Here is a 19,345-nt window from a genome sequence, read left to right as displayed (position 1 = left end):
GCTACAGACGCCCAAGAAGTCAAATCGGTAGATCGATCTATATGGGGGCTATACCAAAACCTGGACCGATACACACCATATTCGGAATACCTCTATGTGGACCTAAAATATCGCTACATTTGCAATTTCAGGCAAATCGCATGAAAATGGCGGTGTATAGGTGCTCAAGACCGAAAGTCGGGAGATCGGTTTATATGGGAGCTATATCAAAACGTAGACCGATATAGTCTATCTGCGAACTTGGCCTGCGTGCAGATTAATTTTCAGGACGATAACTCCATTATTGAAGGCTGTAGCGTGATTACAACAAGCAGACGGACATGTTTATATACAATTACAATCTTACAATTTCTCCCTGATCAAGAATATATATACTTATTGTAGTCGGAAGTCGATATTTCGATGTGTTACAAACGGAATGGCACACCCAGAGAAGGAATATGATCACCTCAAAAATGTTTTATGTGACCATGTAACATGGTTTTCGCAACCATATTATTTTCTCGGAAATCATGTATCTGATTTCGGCATGCAGGTTATATTTGACGAGAAAATAACATTTTAGTGACAAACATGTTACATGGTCACCATACAAAAATAACACTTTGCTCTTGAAACATGTTTGAGGTAATCATATTCCTTCTCTGAGTGCAAAATTATTATACCCCCATAACCATTCTATTCTGGTAGGTATAACAATGACAGATAAGAGAGAAGTTCACCAATGTGGTATCACAAATCATCATTTCTGACCCTAACTTTCGAAACCAATTTTTGCTTTCAATTGGCACGGCAGAATTTAAATCATTTTCGATGAAAATTAGGTTACCTTTAAAGCGTCCTCAAATCTTGTAATTTAATTTAATTATGTAAAGAAGACGATCTTGTTTAACCAAAATGCTAAAATATGTGTCCTTCGAAATATATGTATATTTAAAACTCCAACCAACTAGCTACTTAAAATTTGTTTGTACTGTAGTTCGAACAATCCAGGGGGCTAATCACGGCATTCGATATCGAATTCATAATCGAGAAAATTGCCGATACGATTAAAAGTTTGGATCACGGCATTCGATCGAAATTTGATGCAATTTCTCTAGCTTGCCAACAGCAAAAAACGAAGGAGAACAAAATGAAAAGACAAAATTAATGGTGTTTTCTTTTCTGAAAAAAGTGCTTTGCCGTCATTTTGTCTGTACAGAATGCGCATTTTTAAAATGTTACCAGCAACCCAAAAAAAGGCTATCATTTCAGCGGGCAGAAAAGAATTCAAAGAAGGAAACAGGGCAATCGCAGCACTCTCGTTTGTTGGCAGTGCTGAAAATGCCCGTAATTTGCCTCTATGCGTGGCACTATTTTCACAACAGAATTCGAAGCCTTTTCGCACTTTTGCCTGTTTTTTTAGAAAAGAACCTAAAAAGTACATTTTCCGGCCAAAATGCAAAAAAAGTGCGCATTTTTCATAAGAAAAGAAAACGCCATAAGTTAGCGGCACCATAGACCAAGGAAGGTATAGACATCTCAAGTGAATTCACAGCGCTGTAGTTTGTCTGCACACCGTAGATGGCTCTTTCTCGTCTGCAATTGAGTGATTTTTTAATTTGGCTTTAATTTGTTTTCTTTCCTTTGTTCTCTCGTTGAAACACCAAATATTGTGAAAGTTTATAAAATACTGTTCATCCACACCTTTTTTGTAATGCAAATTAACTAATTTAATCGGTTATTCTCGTTTTCCAAAAAGAAATTGAGTCACTTGACTGCGCAATTGAGTGGAATGACTGCGCACTGCAAATAAACAAAACCATGGTGAATTATCAAGGTATGTCTCTATATTTTCTTGGTCTATGATATTTCAAAGTAAAAAGTAACTTGTATTGCATTATAACAGGTTGGCTGATAAGTCCCCGGTCTCTAGGGAGCCACCGTGGTGCAATGGTTAGCATGCCCGCCTTGCATACACAAGGTCGTGGGCTCGATTCCTGCTTCGACCGAACACCAAAAAGTTTTTCAGCGGTGGATTATCCCACCTCAGTAATGCTGGTGACATTTCTGAGGGTTTCAAAACTTCTCTAAGTGGTTTCACTGCTATGTGGAACGCCGTTCGGACTCGGCTATAAAAAAGGAGGTCCCTTGTCATTGAGCTTAACATGGAATCGGGCAGCACTCAGTGATAAGAGAGAAGTTCACCACTGTGGTATCACAATGGACTGAATAGTCTAAGTGAGCCTGATACATCGGGCTGCCACATAACCTAACCTAACCTAAGTCCCCGGTCTAACAAAGAAAAACACATTTTTTTGTCAAAATTCGTTTTTATTATTCAACATAGTTCCCTTCAAGAGCGATACAACGATTATAACGACCTTCCAATTTTTTTATACCATTTTGGTAGTACTCCTTCGGTTTAGCCTCAAAATAGGCCTCAGTTTTGGCGATCACCTCTTCATTGCAACCAAATTTTTTCCCTGCGAGCATCCTTTTGAGGTCTGTGAACAAGAAAAAGTCGGTGGGGGCCAGATCTGGAGAATACAGTGGGTGGGGAAGCAATTCGAAGCCAAATTCATGAATTTTTGCCATCGTTCTCAATGACTTGTGGCACGGTGCGTTGTCTTGGTGAAACAACACTTTTTTTCTTCTTCATATGAGGCCGTTTTGCCGCGATTTCGACCTTCAAACGCTCCAATAACGCCATATAATAGTCACTGTTGATGGTTTTTCTCTTCTCAAGATAATCGATAAAAATTATTCCATGCGCATCCCAAAAAACAGAGGCCATTACTTTGCCAGCGGACTTTTGAGTCTTTCCACGCTTCGGAGACGGTTCACCGGTCGCTGTCCACTCAGCCGACTGTCGATTGGACTCAGGAGTGTAGTGATGGAGCCATGTTTCATCAATTGTCACATATCGACGGTAAAACTCGGGTGTATTACGAGTTAACAGCTGCAAACACCGCTCAGAATCATCAACACGTTGTTGTTTTTGGTCAAACGCGGCACCCATTTTGCACAGAGCTTCCGCATATCCAAATATTGATGAATGATATGACCAACAGGTTCCTTTGATATCTTTAAGGCCTCTGCTATCTCGATAAAGTTCATTTTACGGTCATTCAAAATCATTTTGTGGATTTTTGATGTTTTCGTCGGTAACCACCTCTTTCGGGCGTCCACTGCGTTCACCGTCCTCCGTGCTCATTTCACCACGCTTGAATTTTGCATACCAATCAATTATTATTGATTTCCCTGGGGCAGAGTCCGGAAACTCATTATCAAGCCAAGTTTTTGCTTCCACCGTATGTTTTCCCTTCAGAAAACAGTATTTTATCAAAACACGAAATTCCTTTTTTTCAATTTTTTTCACAATAACAAAAGTTGCTTCATAAAAGACGCTCTATCTCACAAACTAATTGACTTACAGACGTCAAATTTTGACACGAATCATTTGAAGGTTGGTACTATATAAAAATAATATGCATTTAATACTAGCGACGCCATATATGTGTCAGACCTGGGTCTTATCAGCCAACCTGTTATCTCTTTTTACATTCCTCCGAACTCCATTTTCGTGACTCACGCGTGAGTCGTGTCACGTGCACACCTCTAGTTCAAATGAAATATATCCCCCATGTTCCAGTTTACAAATTCGCAAAATTGTCCTCAATCTCTATTTTCCGAACCACAAAGATATATAATATGAAATTTATACACACTATTCTTATGGATAAGGGATTTATTTGGAAGAAGATGGAATTGTTCAGATGTTATTGACAATCCAATGTTTTGCGTTTTGCGAATTCGTAAACCAGAACAGTGGGGATAATTTTTGGTGGCATGTCAACGTCAATTCTACCGCTTTACAATTGTCTGCCGTCTTGAAACTTTTGTCCAGTGGAAGCCTTCATTATTCACTATCCTTACAAGGTGGTCCAGAAGTGTTATGTTGTCACGGAATGGTACGGTAATTGGTTGATCGCAATTGGATATCGATCTAGCATGTGCACTTTTTATATGGTTCTTTGCATGCTAGGATGCTCGCTTCCGAACTCGACTATGACCAATTTTTGTTTAACTTTTATTGGAGTTGCATTAGTCCTAAACATTCAAAATATGTTCATTATATGTAAATTTACTACAAATTACCAACAATTCGAACTTAAACTAATATATCTGTGGTAACAACCCTTAACAGCCTAACTTGAGTTAGGACACAATTGAGTTATTAGCACGATCGTATTCAGCGTATCTAAATTTATTTGCTCTAAATTTTTCATGTTTGTATCTCTTCTAGGAAGGCAATTAATCCTAAAAAACCTAATAGCTTAAGTTATTTTTCTGTGATGATTCAAAACTTTAAACTCCTGTACTGAAAATATTGAAAAACAGACTTAGACTGTTATGGGTTGTGACCACAGATATTTACTATTCCTATATGGCGAAAACAATGTAAATAACAAGTAAAAAATGTTTTACGATTGCAATTTGCCAATCGAAAAAATTGTCGATCAAAAAAACCCGATATCGACTCCCGTGATCTGAAAAATTTAGATTTCGATCAAAAGTTCTCGATATCGGATGCCGTGATTAGCCCCCAGTAGTCCGGACAAATGTGGAAATTATATCTGTTCGGACTAGGTAGGTTGTAATTTGTACACGCACGGATGAAAAAGGCTGTTTTTCATATGTTTGGCTATAAACATGATATGTTTGGAACACAAATTTTTAAACACAATATTTTTGAGTGCAAGCATATAATGTTCATAAACTAGCATAACATGTTTGGGACATATATGTTAATATGTTAGAACATATTATGTTTGGGACATAAAATGTTTGTAAATATAATATGCTTGGATGCAAACATATATTAATTTAGAAATAGCCTATAAACATATATGTGTTTAGTAACTTGGAGCGCTATTTAACTGGGAGCGATATTGAATTAAGTTGGTGGTTGTTGTTTTTTATTACAAAATTAACATTTTATTTTTCCTTGGGCAATTGATCAGCTACTTCTTTGATCCTTACAAACTGTGTGGTCCGCTGTTCGAATCCCCGTCCGGCAAAAGGTAAAATTAAAATAAAAAAAAAATCATACAATTGAATAATTTCTTCTACAATGTTTGTATTACAGAAAAAGGTGCTAAGAACTAAAAAATCTCGTGGAAGTGAGAAAGATGTGGGGGAATATACAATTGGGCAGAAACAAAATTTTGAGCATTCAGGTCGAAAACCTATGTTGTTAGCACCTATATTACCTGTTTATTTTCATAATTCGTTATGATTGTAAATATATAAATAAATAAATAAAATTTTGAGCACTATATTGTTTGGGAGAATTTTTTTAAGCATATAATATTTTTGGGTGCAAAATGCTTCCAAACATATTATATGTTCACATAATAACATATTGTTTTTTGGAAGACAACATTATTGAATTTGGATGCAAAAATACAAAATGTTTGGAACTTAGACTACCCAAACATATATTGTTTAGACTAATATGCTTTCAAACATATTATATATTGGAAGAGATCAAACATATAAATGTTTGGGCAATACCCAAGAATGTATATGCTTGAAGCAAAATATGTTTGGGAGTATATGTTACAGAAGCGATTTTTTGTGAGCGTGTAGACGAATTTTTTATATCAGAAATATTTTTCTTTACTTTTAGAAAATTTTGCCCTACTTCAAAGACATACGGTTTTAACGGAGGCATACAAATTTCCAACAATCGTGTCCCAAATAAAAACAATTTGAATCAAAGATTATAAACTTTTTTTATTAAAATATCATTAATTTAAAGAAATTTGTCCATAATATTGTGTAAATTGGGTGTCCTAAAATTTAGGTTCATATTAGGACAACATTTTTTCCAATGTACGCAATGGTAGGTTAGGTTAGGTTAGGGACAACATTTTTTTCCAATGTACGGAATGGTAAAACTATTTTTATATAGCGAACCACCATTTGCATTTCACATATTCTCATAACAAAAAGTATAGATTTTTTTTAAATAAATGCTGCGACGATAGTTCTTAGTTCTCTTTTTTATTCAATAGAAATCCCTCTTCGTATTATTCATTGAACCCATGAGAAATTCTATCTGAGATTTTGTGGTTAGGGCATTGCACAGTGTTAGGGCGATAAGACTCGATTACAGCAGCAACCATCTCTTGACTCGAATTGCTTTTGATTTGATCGAGTTTGCGGTTGAACATCTTTTTTGTTGGTATGTATATACAACAAACATAGTCTTGAATCAAACATCCATCCATACTTATCAGCATGCAAGAACATACTTACATATGTATGTATATGCATTGTATTTTTTCATTTAAATTTGGAGCAACAGATTTGTAATGCAAATATAGATGAATCGCTTTAAATCTACCTGACATATATTAAAGCCCTGTTTGGATTAACGTAATTTATGTTAGTTATATATTTGAGAATGTTGCAAGTTAATTTTAAATGTGATAAATATTTAAGTACATACATATTTTCTCATATGTTTGAAAAGAAACACAAAATAGCGCGATACCCAAAGAAGCGATCCCCCCATTATTAACTAAAGGTAAATCCAACAAAACGCCAAGCCACACAAACATTGTAAGCCACCAACAACAATATCGGTATCTGTGTGGCGCTAAATTATTGTTTACATGTATACAACAACAACAATACTCATATGGCGAGAGTAATTTATCTTGTTCTCTGTTTAAGATACATTTCTCTAATCATTTGAGGGCAGTGTTAACAACGCTACTTTTCAACAACTTGAAAAAGGCGACTTTTTCGACATTTTTCTATTATGTGAACTTCGAAATAAAATAATTGATGATTGAGTGGAAACGTCTTTAATATTTTCGACTTGTTAGCACATATTAGCCGTTACATTATTATTAATGCGAAAGGCAACCATCCTGGATATCATTGGGAAATTATAATAATGCATTGTAAATGTTGATCTCAGTTAAACCGATCTCATAAAACTTACGCATGTCAAAGTAATGTAATTTTGGAAGTCACGAGTAAAGAATATGTAATATTATGCAAGCCGGGCAATTTTGCATGTGTGAAATATGCCCCCACATAACTAACCTTTGTATGAGTCTTAAAAATCATAGGTTGGTAGATTAGTTATACAAAAAGTAGAAAATCATGACTATACTCCATTTAAAGTGCAATTTCTCTTTTCTGTGACGCTGAAAAGATAAAAATCGATTTTATTCAATATAAAATGTCGATTGCCGGTTGTCCTTGTCACAACTCAAAAAGTAAACTTTTTGATTTTTTTAAGTTGGAAGTTGATTTTCGACACGTTTTGATCCAGTTTGGTCCAGTCGCTTCCAAGCTGTTAGGATTTTCACTATGAAGACATTTTTTCATCCTTCATTCACGTTTTTTGATTATTTGTTCTCAATTTTTAAGGTCAATTGTAAAGGTAACCATTTTAAGTCGAATCTCCTAACTCTAAGCACTAAACGACGTCATTGAAAGTCTATCGACCTTCGGTCAAAAAGAAAACCTTCACTCAAAAAAAAGTAAACCCATTATGAACAAAAATGTAGGTTTATTTTGGAAAATTGAAACTAAATTAGTTTTCTAATCACAATATGTTAAAAAAAGTTAATACTTTTTGTTAAATTAAAGACAATTTATTAAAAATAATGTTTTTTTGTCGCTTAAGAAAATATCATATGTTGAAGGAAAAAATTGCAAGTTAATTGCAAGTTGCTGTTCGAAATTCAAGACAGGTACAATTTTTGTAAAATTTACGCATTTGAGTGACTTATGAACTCAATTTAAGCAAATTTCTCCCATTGTAGGAAAATATGAACTATTATTTTTTTAGTAAAATTATATATTATATTTGTATACAACATTTTATTTATTTTTAGTTCACGTCATTAAAGTCAAAGATTATAAATTGTAGGAATATAGGAAATTAGCTACGACAAGTATTGACATATCATTAAAATGCAAATAAAATAAATTAAGTTCACGAAATAAATTTCCATAAGGGGAAGAAGTATTTTTTTTTGTTGCCTAAAATTTAACATTGTTCATTAAGAAAAACAACTAAAGGATTAGAAACATGTATTAAACTAATCTGGTAAATGCAACATTTGATATGACGCAAGCCAATTTCCTATCTTCCTCAAATCTATAATCTTTGATTAAAGTAAGCAAGAAATTATTAAAATAAGGAACATTTGCTCATATTGGGCAAAAGTTAACGAAAATCCACTAATCTTCATGAACTAAAATAAAGGGCTGGTGGCATTAGCACCCCCTTTTTTGATTGTTTGTATGCAAAATCCGAATGGTATCCTTGAAGAAAGCAAGGAAAATGTAGACTCATTTTAGAAAAAATGAACTAAACTCTAACAGGTTGGCTGATAAGTCCCCGGTCTACCAAAGAAAAACACATTTTTTTGTTAAAATTCGTTTTTATTATTCAACATAGTTCCCTTCAAGAGCGATAAAACGATTATAACGACCCTCCAATTTGTTGATACCATTTTGGTAGTACCCCTTCGGTTTTATTTATTTATTTATTTTATATTATTCATTTCGCTATGGAATAGTACATCCTTTCAGACTACTGGCTAAAAATAAATAACATCTAAAATATTTTTAAATCTTTGTAAATTATAACTAAAATCGAGATCACAGATCAAATTAATTCTATTAAATTCTCTTAAGGCCTTTAAAATTGGTTCATTCATACAATAATTGTTTCTATGCATCGGTATGTTAAACATTTCAACTCTTCTTAAACGTCTACATGGTACATTGAAATTTATTAGATTAAGAATATAAGAACAATCTATAATTCCACAAATAACTTTATAAACAAATAACACCCAATAAACACAGGATGAGCGTTTTTCAAATGCAACAACTTTTCAGTTTGAGGGTAAATATAATTTTCAACATAAATTCAACTTGACTTGAAATAGCTCATCTTCAATACATCTTCAAATTGTTTGCGAATTACTTCCAATTTGCCAAAATGTTGACAAAATCTTTGAAAAGGTTTTGAAGATAATATGAGAAAACTTTGACAAAACACTACCCTAAAATGCAACGAAAAAAACATGTGGTTTTCAATACGTATTTGTGCAACGAAGTTCGTGGTCAATTGCAAGAAATTAAAAAAATGGAAAATTTTAGACAAATAACCAAATAGTTTATAAAAATAGGTAAGTGAAAATAAAAAATGAAATAAAACTTTAAGGAAGTCACTAAATGTATATCTCTTTGCAGAATTATGGATTCGTTCTTGAAAACATTAAAAAGCTGACCGATGAAGAATGGTGGACAATTAACTGGAACTGCTTCAAATAGTTTATAATAATTGGTACGTCAATATGAAAAATTAAATCAACACTTTAGAGAAGTCACTAAATTTAAATCTCTTTGCAGAAAACTAAAATCTTTGGATGCTACATTCTTGCAAACATTAAGAAGCTGACCAATGAAAAATGAGTGGCTTATCGACAAGAAAAAGTTTCCAGAAACATTACAAGTGCAACCAATTAAAATTGTTAAAAACAACAAATTGTTTAAATCAACAACTTCTGGATGAAAATGTGCATCACATCGTCAGTTTAATTCATATGCTTTTATCAGTTTAAAATGGATATTTTGTGAATTCCTTCTGCTGGAAATCAATTCTAACACACGGTCCAGTACGTTCCCAATTTCAAATTGCCCGCATGTTAATAAATTTTAATGCTGTTTTATGACACCAACAGGAAGGAAATCGAATTATCAATGCAAAAGTGTTTACTAATAATGTTTAAGATATTTAAAGTTTTGTTGTTTGTTTTTTTGTTGTTCTTATTTGTTGATATGTTTAATAAGATTATTATTTATCAATTGGTATTGTAGTGTATTATTATATATTTTATTTCGATGAAAATAAATAAATTATACAAAATTCATAGAATTTTGGCTTTCACTTTCAATTTGAAGTGGGGATATCATTCATACAAATTTAGGTTGAAAAGTATTTGCAACGATGTTAATTTTTAATTTGACTCGCATAAAAATTGTTTGACAAATTATTGAGTAGCGATGCATTTCAATTTGAGGATAACACTTAAGATATTATTGCTAATGTGTTGAATTTCACTGTTGAGGGTAATGTCTGTTTTTTGTTGAGAACGCGATTTTCTCAACTATTTCTCAACTTGAATATTACCCTAATCCTTTGAAAAAATGTTTGAAAAATTGTTGAAATTTAGCATTTTTCAAACGTTTGTGTTTATTGGGCATAGCCTGAATATGCCTGCGATTAATGAGTGTAGGTAGATGAATAAGCTTACATCTCGATTCGTATGACGGCAAAGGTAAACAGAAGTTCAAAGAAATAAGAGCAAATTTTACGAATTTACGCTGCAATTTCTCAATTCTATTCACTTGTGAGCACATAGAAGGATTCCAAATCAAGTGCGCATATTCTAACTTTGATCTAACGAAGCAAGAATATAATAATTTTCGCACGTAAGGGTCACTAAATTCCCGGCTGTTACGCTTAACAAAAGCTAGTGATGAATACGCTTGAGGCATTATATAATCTATATGTCTATATATCTATATGTTTTGCCTCAAAATAGGCCTCAGTTTCGGCGATCACCTCTTCATTGCAGCCAAATTTTTTCCCTGCGAGCATCCTTTTGAGGTCTGAGAACAAGAAAGGTCGCTGGGGGCCAGATCTGGAGAATACAGTGGGTGGGGAAGCAATTCGAAGCCCAATTCATGAATTTTTGCCATCGTTCTCAATGACTTGTGGCACGGTGCGTTGTCTTGGTGGAACAACACTTTTTTTCTTCCATATGGGGCCGTTTTACCGCGATTTCGACCTTCAAACGCTCCAATAACGCCATATAATAGTCGCTGTTGATGTTTTTTCCCTTCTCAAGATAATCGATTACTTTGCCAACGGACTTTTGAGTCTTTCCACGCTTCGGAGACGGTTCACCGGTCGCTGTCCACTCAGCCGACTGTCGATTGGACTCAGGAGTGTAGTGATAGAGCCACGTTTCATCCATTGTCACATATCGACGGAAAAACTCGGGTGTATTACGAGTTAACAGCTGCAAACACCGCTCAGAATCATCAACACGTTGTTGTTTTTGGTCAAATGTGAGCTCGGCGGCACCCATTTTGCACAGAGCTTCCGCATATCCAAATAGTGATGAATGATATGACCAACACGTTCCTTTGATATCTTTAAGGCCTCTGCTAACTCGATCAACTTCATTTTACGGTCATTCAAAATCATTTTGTGGATTTTTTTGATGTTTTCGTCGGTAAACACCTCTTTCGGGCGTCCACTGCGTTCACCGTCCTCCGTGCTCATTTCACCACGCTTGAATTTTGCATACCAATCAATTATTGTTGATTTCCCTGGGGCAGAGTCCGGAAACTCATTATCAAGCCAAGTTGTTGCTTCCGCCGTATTTTTTCTCTTCAAAAAACAGTATTTTATCAAAACACGAAATTCTTTTTCCATTTTTTCACAATAACAAAAGTTGCTTCACAAAAGACGCTCTATCTCATAAACTAATTGACTTACAGACGTCAAATTTTGACACGAATCATTTGAAGGTTGGTACTATATACAAATAATATGCATTTAATACTAGCGACGCCATCTATGTGTCAGACCGGGGACTTATTAGCCAACCTGTTATTGTGCTTTTCAAGAAATAAATGAACATTTTACAATTGAGTTTCGTACGTTGCAATTAGCACCAATTTCGTCGTATGTTTAAATTTCTCTTGCAATGTCGAAAGACGTTTTTGATTTAAATAAATCATCTTACCTGAGATATACCGTTAAAAATAAATCGGAACCAATATCAAAATCCTTAAGGGGAGGTTAATATCTTAAATATAAATTATTTTCACATAAACGTAAAGTAGAAGAATTATCTTATAAGTACTATCAAAGCTAATTTATAACATTTCATTTGTAATACTATCGACTTACTAACAGAAAACGCTACATTAACAGCACTCTTATTGCATATAATGATCATTAACTTTACGAAAGAGAGAGAGTGGTCCCCAACAGGTAGAAAGAGAGTGAAGTAGATTATCACTTACTCTCTTTAAATGCGTGCATTGGAAAATGTGTGTGTGGTTGTGTGCATTTGGTTGAGTGTTGTTATTGTTCAACACGTTTGAGAAAACGTATATTGGGGTATTTCTTGTTTTAGTTCGTGGTCTTTGGTTTAGTTTGAATTAGCCTGCCGTGGTATGTTCGTTGTATGCTGAATTTCGAGCGCGTAAATGGTGTCGTTGTTTATCATTTTTGGGGATTACTGAAACGTGAATGTGCGTGATAATGGAGCAATAATGATTACCGATCAATGCAATTGCAATGAATTATTGTATGCTATCTAATGAAAGAAAATCTTAAGAGCATATAATATTTATCAAATCAATTCATATTATTTTGAAAAAATATTAAATTAAAAGTTTGTTTTGTTCTTGTACATATGTACCGTAAGTTCAAACAACAAGTGTTATTCGGCTGAGTTCGTGTTTAGATTATTAATAAAAGTGGCTTGCGTTACTTACGTTTTAAATTCGACTACTTAACGTGTGGTTAATTTGAATTTTGATTGTGTTGTGTTTATGCAAGCCTTTTTTGGTATCCCCTTCTTTTTTGTTGCTCTTTTCTAAAAGCAAAAGTAACAAACGAAAATGATAATTAGTTTACGCAGAGTGTAATGCTATTAAATAAAAAGCGTTTATAAATTAGCATTTAATTTGGTCAATGGAACCAAACCAAAAAAAAGGGTACCAATAGAAATTTTCTATAACGAAAATACAATATGGTTAAATAGAAAATAAATACAAATAACAACATATTAATAAAAGCCAAATAAATAAATGAAAGTGAATTTGAAGTGAAAAGAGTAAGTGGGAAAGAAAACAGTAACAGTTCTAACCTTACAAATTTCGAATATTAGAGAAGGAAGTTTGTGAAAAATTGTGAAAAAAGAAGTCCACAAAAAAATCGATTATTTTAAGTGGCTTTGAAAGAAACATACACGAGCAAGCATCATTCTGTCAGTCAGTTAGCAGCAGTAATCGATCAAATCAACCTATCCCCATCCCCCAAACCCAACAAAAAATAAACCACTTGTTATCATTATTTCGGTGTGGAGTGCATTGTGTGTCATTGTGCTTTTTTTCCTTAATAAATAAACAAAAGTCGAAAAAATCAATAGACTTTCATATGTTTGGTGTCGCCCCCCCAACTCCACACAAAACAAACAACCAACGACGAGTTTTTATTTTACGTTTATCGCCACACTCTGAAAACGAAAATACTGGAGTATATTATCCCTATGTGTTGTGTATAAATACGTGTGTGTGCGCCTGGTGGTGTAGAAGCTCCCTTCATCGTGTTATCGTCGAATGATAATCTCATCCCATTATGGTGTTTTGATAATACCCTCCAAGTAATATCAATCGGCTCACAAAAATCACATACGACAAAACCAAGAAATCCATATACAATCAAATTATTATTACTGGTCCCACTTGTTTTTTTGGTGTTGCATTTTAAGTGTTGGTTTATGTGATTAATAGATTACTAAATGGAATATTTATTTTGGCAAAATGTCTTAAAGAAATTAAAACAAACAAGCAAAACGAATTATAAAACAAGTGAAATGGTTTTGTTCTTTTTATTTGAATCCAAATTCTAACACAACAACAATAATCATTACACACATTGGATATAATCTTGTTATCGATCTGTCTGTCTAATCTCCATCGATATCAACAACAATCAGAGCCTATTTAACGGATTAACCTATCATCTGTACATCTCTTCTCCATCAAAGTGAAAAAAAAAACAATTGCATGCAGTGTTGTAGTGTTGTATAGTCAGTCTGCTGTCAACCAGTTCTCTCATACGAAACCTGTAATAAATCGAGGTAAGTGGTTATCGTTGGTCATTACCCTCTATATCTATAATAAAAGAATAAAAAAAACGAACGTATAAAAGACAACTGATGATATAAATCTGTGATTTCGTAAAAACAGTAAACTTTGTAAAAAATTCTTTTGTCGGCTTTACTCTATGGGTCATTTATGTTGAACTATTGCACAATCTTATAATAAAGGGTGTCGGATAAACAAGAAAGTGACAATTATAGTAGCGATGAGCCGACTATGTTATTATATCTTATACAAAAAATCTTCCAAAAACAAAATTTTTTAGGTATTCAAACAATTTTTGCCATCTTCACAAAAAAAATAAACTATGTTATAAGAAAAATGAATTCGCGTTAATTAAATTAATGAAAATTTTCCGATATTTTGGTTTTTAATTACCACTTACGAAATGCATGCTTCTCGAAAAGCAAAAATTAACTAAAAGTAAAGAAAAAATCTTAGGCGCCAGAACATTCCCATTTTAACTACGCTGCACTATGGGCGTAAATTGAAAATTTGCGGCAAAAATTATTTACAATCAATCTAGTATCTTCAAACAGTGTATATCGATATTTCTTATAAAAATCAAATGTCACCCACAAAAAGGGAGTCAATCCTCCTTCTTTCAGCAGCGTTACTATAGAGGGGTCGAAATAGTAACTCCACTTGGAATACTATAGAATATACTTATACATACTTTATACTTGCTTATTTTCCTTATTAAGAAATTGCCTTTTCCCATTGCCGTATCTAGGCATTTTTAACCAGGGGGGGCTATAGTCCCCCTATCTATACTACAGTAACAATATATAATGGAAAATCATATATAGGTTTTCACATTCTAGGGGGGCTAATTTTTTTCTGCAGGGGGCTAAGCCCACCCCCAGAAGCCTTACTACGCTTATGCCTTTTCCCCAGAACCATACTGTATATCCTACGAATAGCTCAGAAATGATGAGTGCACCCCTTTTTATTTGATAGCGACTTCGGATTTGGACTTTTTGAATCTAAATCAAAATGTCATACACCCGAGGTGACCAACTTTCAACGCCTATAGACCAGTCCGTCGATGCACTAGGCACTTGCAACTTGGAGGAAAATTATGTTGATATCTTTATCCATTTAAAAGTTACAGACTTACTTCCAAAAAAAAAACGATTTTCGAAGATCGTCACATAAGCAGCTATGACATCGCCAAGCAACTAAACAACATTTCTAAACCATTTAAAAACGGCAGGCTACAAAACGATGTTCGATGTTTGAATTGCCTCTAAAGAAGTTAATAGACCAAATTAAAAAAATTATTGCTGAAACGAATTGTAAAAGGAGATGAATATTAGATCAACTAGGACAAAAACACGCAATGGCAAAGCCCGGATAGCCGTGTTGAATGGTTTTGTTTCTATTACATTTGAATGTTTGGTGAGAGTCGAAATATTGATTTTACATTTTACTTATGAAAAGCAAACAATCGAAAAAATGGCAAATTATCAAGAGAAAGTCCCTTGTCATTCATGAGGACTAAACCACACTCATAGTTGATGACTTGACTGGGAGTATATTAGCATCTACCAATTAGTCTCGACCTTGAACCTTCGGACTATCAGTTGTTTCGATTAAGGAAACAACGTTAGCTTCATGAAAAACCTGTGAAAATTACTTATCGCAATTTTTCGCTGAGAAACCACAAAAATTGATCCCTAAAGGAATAATGTTTTTAGTGGAAAAATATCAAAAAGAGATAGACCAAAATTATATGTCTTGTTTGGTTGTATAAAGTTTATTATAAATAAAAAAATAATAGTTGAAGTTTAAATAGCAAAACGAGAAGAATTTTCGACTACCCGATAAATATAAAAACCTGAAATATCGCCCAAATCGAACATTTCAATCTGTAAACCGCTTTGAGCAAACGTTGCCAAACATCATGGCACAAAAGTTTCATTATTTTAATTTTCTGCAAGTGAACGTTTACCTGATTAATTCTCACCGAGAGTAACTAATATTGTTCTGTCCTCTGAGCCAAATAAGAACATTTGGGTTTGCTGAGATACCACCCGCACATGAAAAATATTCACTTACACGGATGGACAGACGTAGCTAAATCTCTTCTGAACTCTATCTTTAGTAATTGAGTATGTGACTCTATGGGTCGCTGACCATAATCCATGTGCCCATATGTACTAAATGATAATATCATTTATCTAAGTAATGGTATATTGAATGAAGCCAACATAAAAGAAAAAATTTAACTAAAATCATGTTACCATTTTACCTTTTGTGGCATCTATTTATGAGTGAAAAAATGCAGGTATGTTCATAGACTTCCTTCCATCTTGTTCTATTCTTCTTTTTCCTACAATATGTAATCTCTTTCACCATTGTTAAACCATTAATCTGTCTTATGGGAAATTTTTGTGGTAATTCCCCTCGCTAACTAGTCCATAGACAAGTTCATATTTGAAGTAAATTCGTGGAATTAATGTGGTTTGTGTTGTAAAACTAAATCGCTCGGTTATGGTGTAATTACCTTTTATCTTTCACAAAGCAAATCCATTGACAAGAAAAGATTGCGGAATAACAGAAAAACAATGAGGTGAAGAGAAATTGGAACAAGGGATAAGTGCAAATGAATTGGCAAATATTATTGTATGTTTCTGTTAAATTTTGAATATTTTCCGGGTCAATATAAAGACGGAAATTATAGAAACTTTCTATAATAAACGCACCCATAACGAACTTGTTTTCACGCAAAAAAACAAAAAAAAAATCAAATCAAAAAGTTGATTTAAACTAATCAAATTAAAGATAAGTTCGAAAAAAATTGAGGAAGATAAAATTTTCCCGTTCATGAATTTGTAGTGAATAGTAAGAATGAAATTATAGTGGACATACGAACATGAGTAAAATTTAAACTAAATACTTTATTGTCTCAATCACACAATTAATTTAATTTTGCTGCCGAAATAAAATACATACATTGTTAATTGAATCTATTAAAAAATTAAATGAAAGTGCCGAAGAAATCAATTAATTGCTTATGTCTACTTAATGCAGTGATTGTTACTATCGCTTACGTTATTGAAGAAATTTTAATGAAAAATTAAAGAGCTACCGCAGTGCACTTGCTAGTCTGCCACGTAATCTAAGGATTTAACACCGTACACTGGGAAATTCCAAACATTTTTGGATTATTTGGTCTGTAACATTGAGACACATCACATTGACATGAAGAAGGGCCCTTTTCATTAAGTTAAAACTAAAATCGAACTACAGCCAATATTATATTTTAGTTTATGGAAATTACAAGGGTTGCCTTTTAGAGAAAATAGCTTTATTGTTTTTCAAAATATTCCCACTCAGGATCTACGAGGGCGGTTCGGAAACTTCTTAGCCTATCAATGAAAGAGAATAGTTAGTTTTTCAAAAATATTTTTATTTTTCAATATAATCTCCTGAAACTTCAATGCACTTAGTCCAACGCTTTTCTAGCAATTCTATCCCTTGATTAAAAAAGTTTTCCTCAAAATAGTGGTTTACAACTGTAATTGCATATTAGTTTGAGGTAAAACGCTTACCAGCAAGGATTTTTTTTAGATTTGGGAACAAGTAAAAGCTAAATCAGGAGAATAAGGTGGGTGGTCAAGCAACTCGTACTTTAATTCGTTGATTTTAGCCATTGTTAAAACACTCTTGTGCGTTTGTGCGTTGTCTTGATGAAAAATTATTTTATTGATCCAAAAGGTTGCACTGGACTTTGACACTTACTAAATGTAATATTAAAACATTTAGACACATTGATCTCAAGACAATTCAAAACACACCAGCTGAAAATATTTCGCAAATCTTCTTGCAATTATCACAGATTGAATTTACACGCAGATAATCTTTCATATCATCAGCATACAACAATAAATCACAAATATCCGTGAATTTGTGAAACGATAACGATGATCATAAAAGTGAAAATGCTGGGCACCACAAATTGTGTAGATTCGCGGATTGAGTCATTTTTCATCGTGGTACGATAGTCGCCTTTTATATATCGGCATTGGACAACACTGGCACTGCAATCCGGCAGCGCTACCGTAAAGCTTGATTATTTTTAAAGTTATACGAACTCTGAATGTTTAGCGTTACGAGGGCGGTTCGGTAACTTCTTAGTCCATCAATGAAAGAGAATAGTTAGTTTTTCAAAAATATTTTTATTTTTCAATATAATCTCCTGAAATTTCAATACACTTAGCCCAACGCTATTCTAGCAATTCTATCCCTTGAATAAAATAGTTTTCCTCAAGGTCTTCAAAATAGTGGTTTACAACTGTAATTGCATCTTCATTTGAGGTAAAACGCAAGGATTTTTTTAGATTTGGGAACAAGTAAAAGTCACTGGGAGCTAAATCAGGAAAATAAGGTGGGTGGTCAAGCAACTCGTACTTTAATTCGTTGATTCGTTGCGCTGGTGCGTTGTCTTGATGAAAAATTATTTGTTTGTGTTGTAAGCCAGGACGTTTTTCTTGAATTTGTACATTTAATTGATCCAAAGGGTTGCAATAGTACTCTGAATTTATTGTTTAACCCTATTGCAGATAGTCAATCATTAAAATACCTTTGAAGTCCCAAAAAACCGTTGCCATAACCTTAGCAGCCGATTGAATTGTTTTTGCCTTCTTTGGGCCACTTCCTCCAGCTTCAGGCCATTGTTTGGATTGTTCTTTTGCCTCTGGAGTATAGTGGTGGATCCATGTCTCATCAACAGTTATGAAACGACGCTTAAATCCATTTTATTTCGCTTAAAACGATCCAAACAAGCTTGAGAAATGTTCATTCTTATGCGTTTTTGATCGACTGTTAACATATGCGGCACCCATCTTGCAGAAAGCTTTTTCATCTGTAGTTCTTCATGCAAAATTAAATGAACTCGATCATTTGAGATGCACATGATATTAGCAATTTCACGCACTTTTATTCGTCGATTATTTAATACCATATCATGCACTTTGGCTACACACAAACAAATTTTTTCTGGTTCAATCACGAAATTAATTGATCCAATTAATTTTTTAATTGAAATGTCTTCAATCACAGAAATGATAGTATCAATTAAAAAATTAATTGAAGGTCAATTAAAAAATTAATTGATCCAATTAAAAAATTAATTGATACTATTAATTTTTGTGATTGATTTTTGTTTCAATTAGAAAATTTGTTGAATCAATTAAATTTTTAATTGAAAATTTTTTAAAACTCAATTAAAACTTTAATTGGAAAAATTTTCGTGAAAATTTTTTCTGTGTACAATTTCTGTTCTTGTTGCTGTTTTTGGACGTCCACGTGGTTCATCTTCAATGCTTGTACGACCACGTTTAAA

General features: G+C 33.5%; 1 protein-coding gene and 1 long non-coding RNA gene across 2 annotated transcripts in view; both read left to right on the top strand.

Annotated features, from left to right (window-relative positions):
• Positions 1-8,932: 8,932 nt before the first annotated feature.
• LOC142231857 (uncharacterized) lies at positions 8,933-9,961 on the top strand. Its single transcript, XR_012720944.1, has 2 exons — positions 8,933-9,212; positions 9,436-9,961. It is a non-coding gene; the product is annotated as an uncharacterized LOC142231857 (long non-coding RNA).
• A 2,314-nt stretch (positions 9,962-12,275) lies between these two features.
• Positions 12,276-19,345, top strand: part of RhoU — a 453,815-nt gene continuing 446,745 nt past the window's right edge. The window contains 1 exon segment of the mRNA XM_075298733.1: positions 12,276-13,973. The gene's annotated coding sequence lies outside the window, so the exon portion shown is untranslated.

The sequence above is a fragment of the Haematobia irritans genome, chromosome 3 (assembly GCF_050003625.1).
Source record: "Haematobia irritans isolate KBUSLIRL chromosome 3, ASM5000362v1, whole genome shotgun sequence".
In the NCBI taxonomy this organism is placed as follows: domain Eukaryota; kingdom Metazoa; phylum Arthropoda; class Insecta; order Diptera; family Muscidae; genus Haematobia; species Haematobia irritans.
This window is presented reverse-complemented; position numbering and strand designations above follow the sequence as displayed.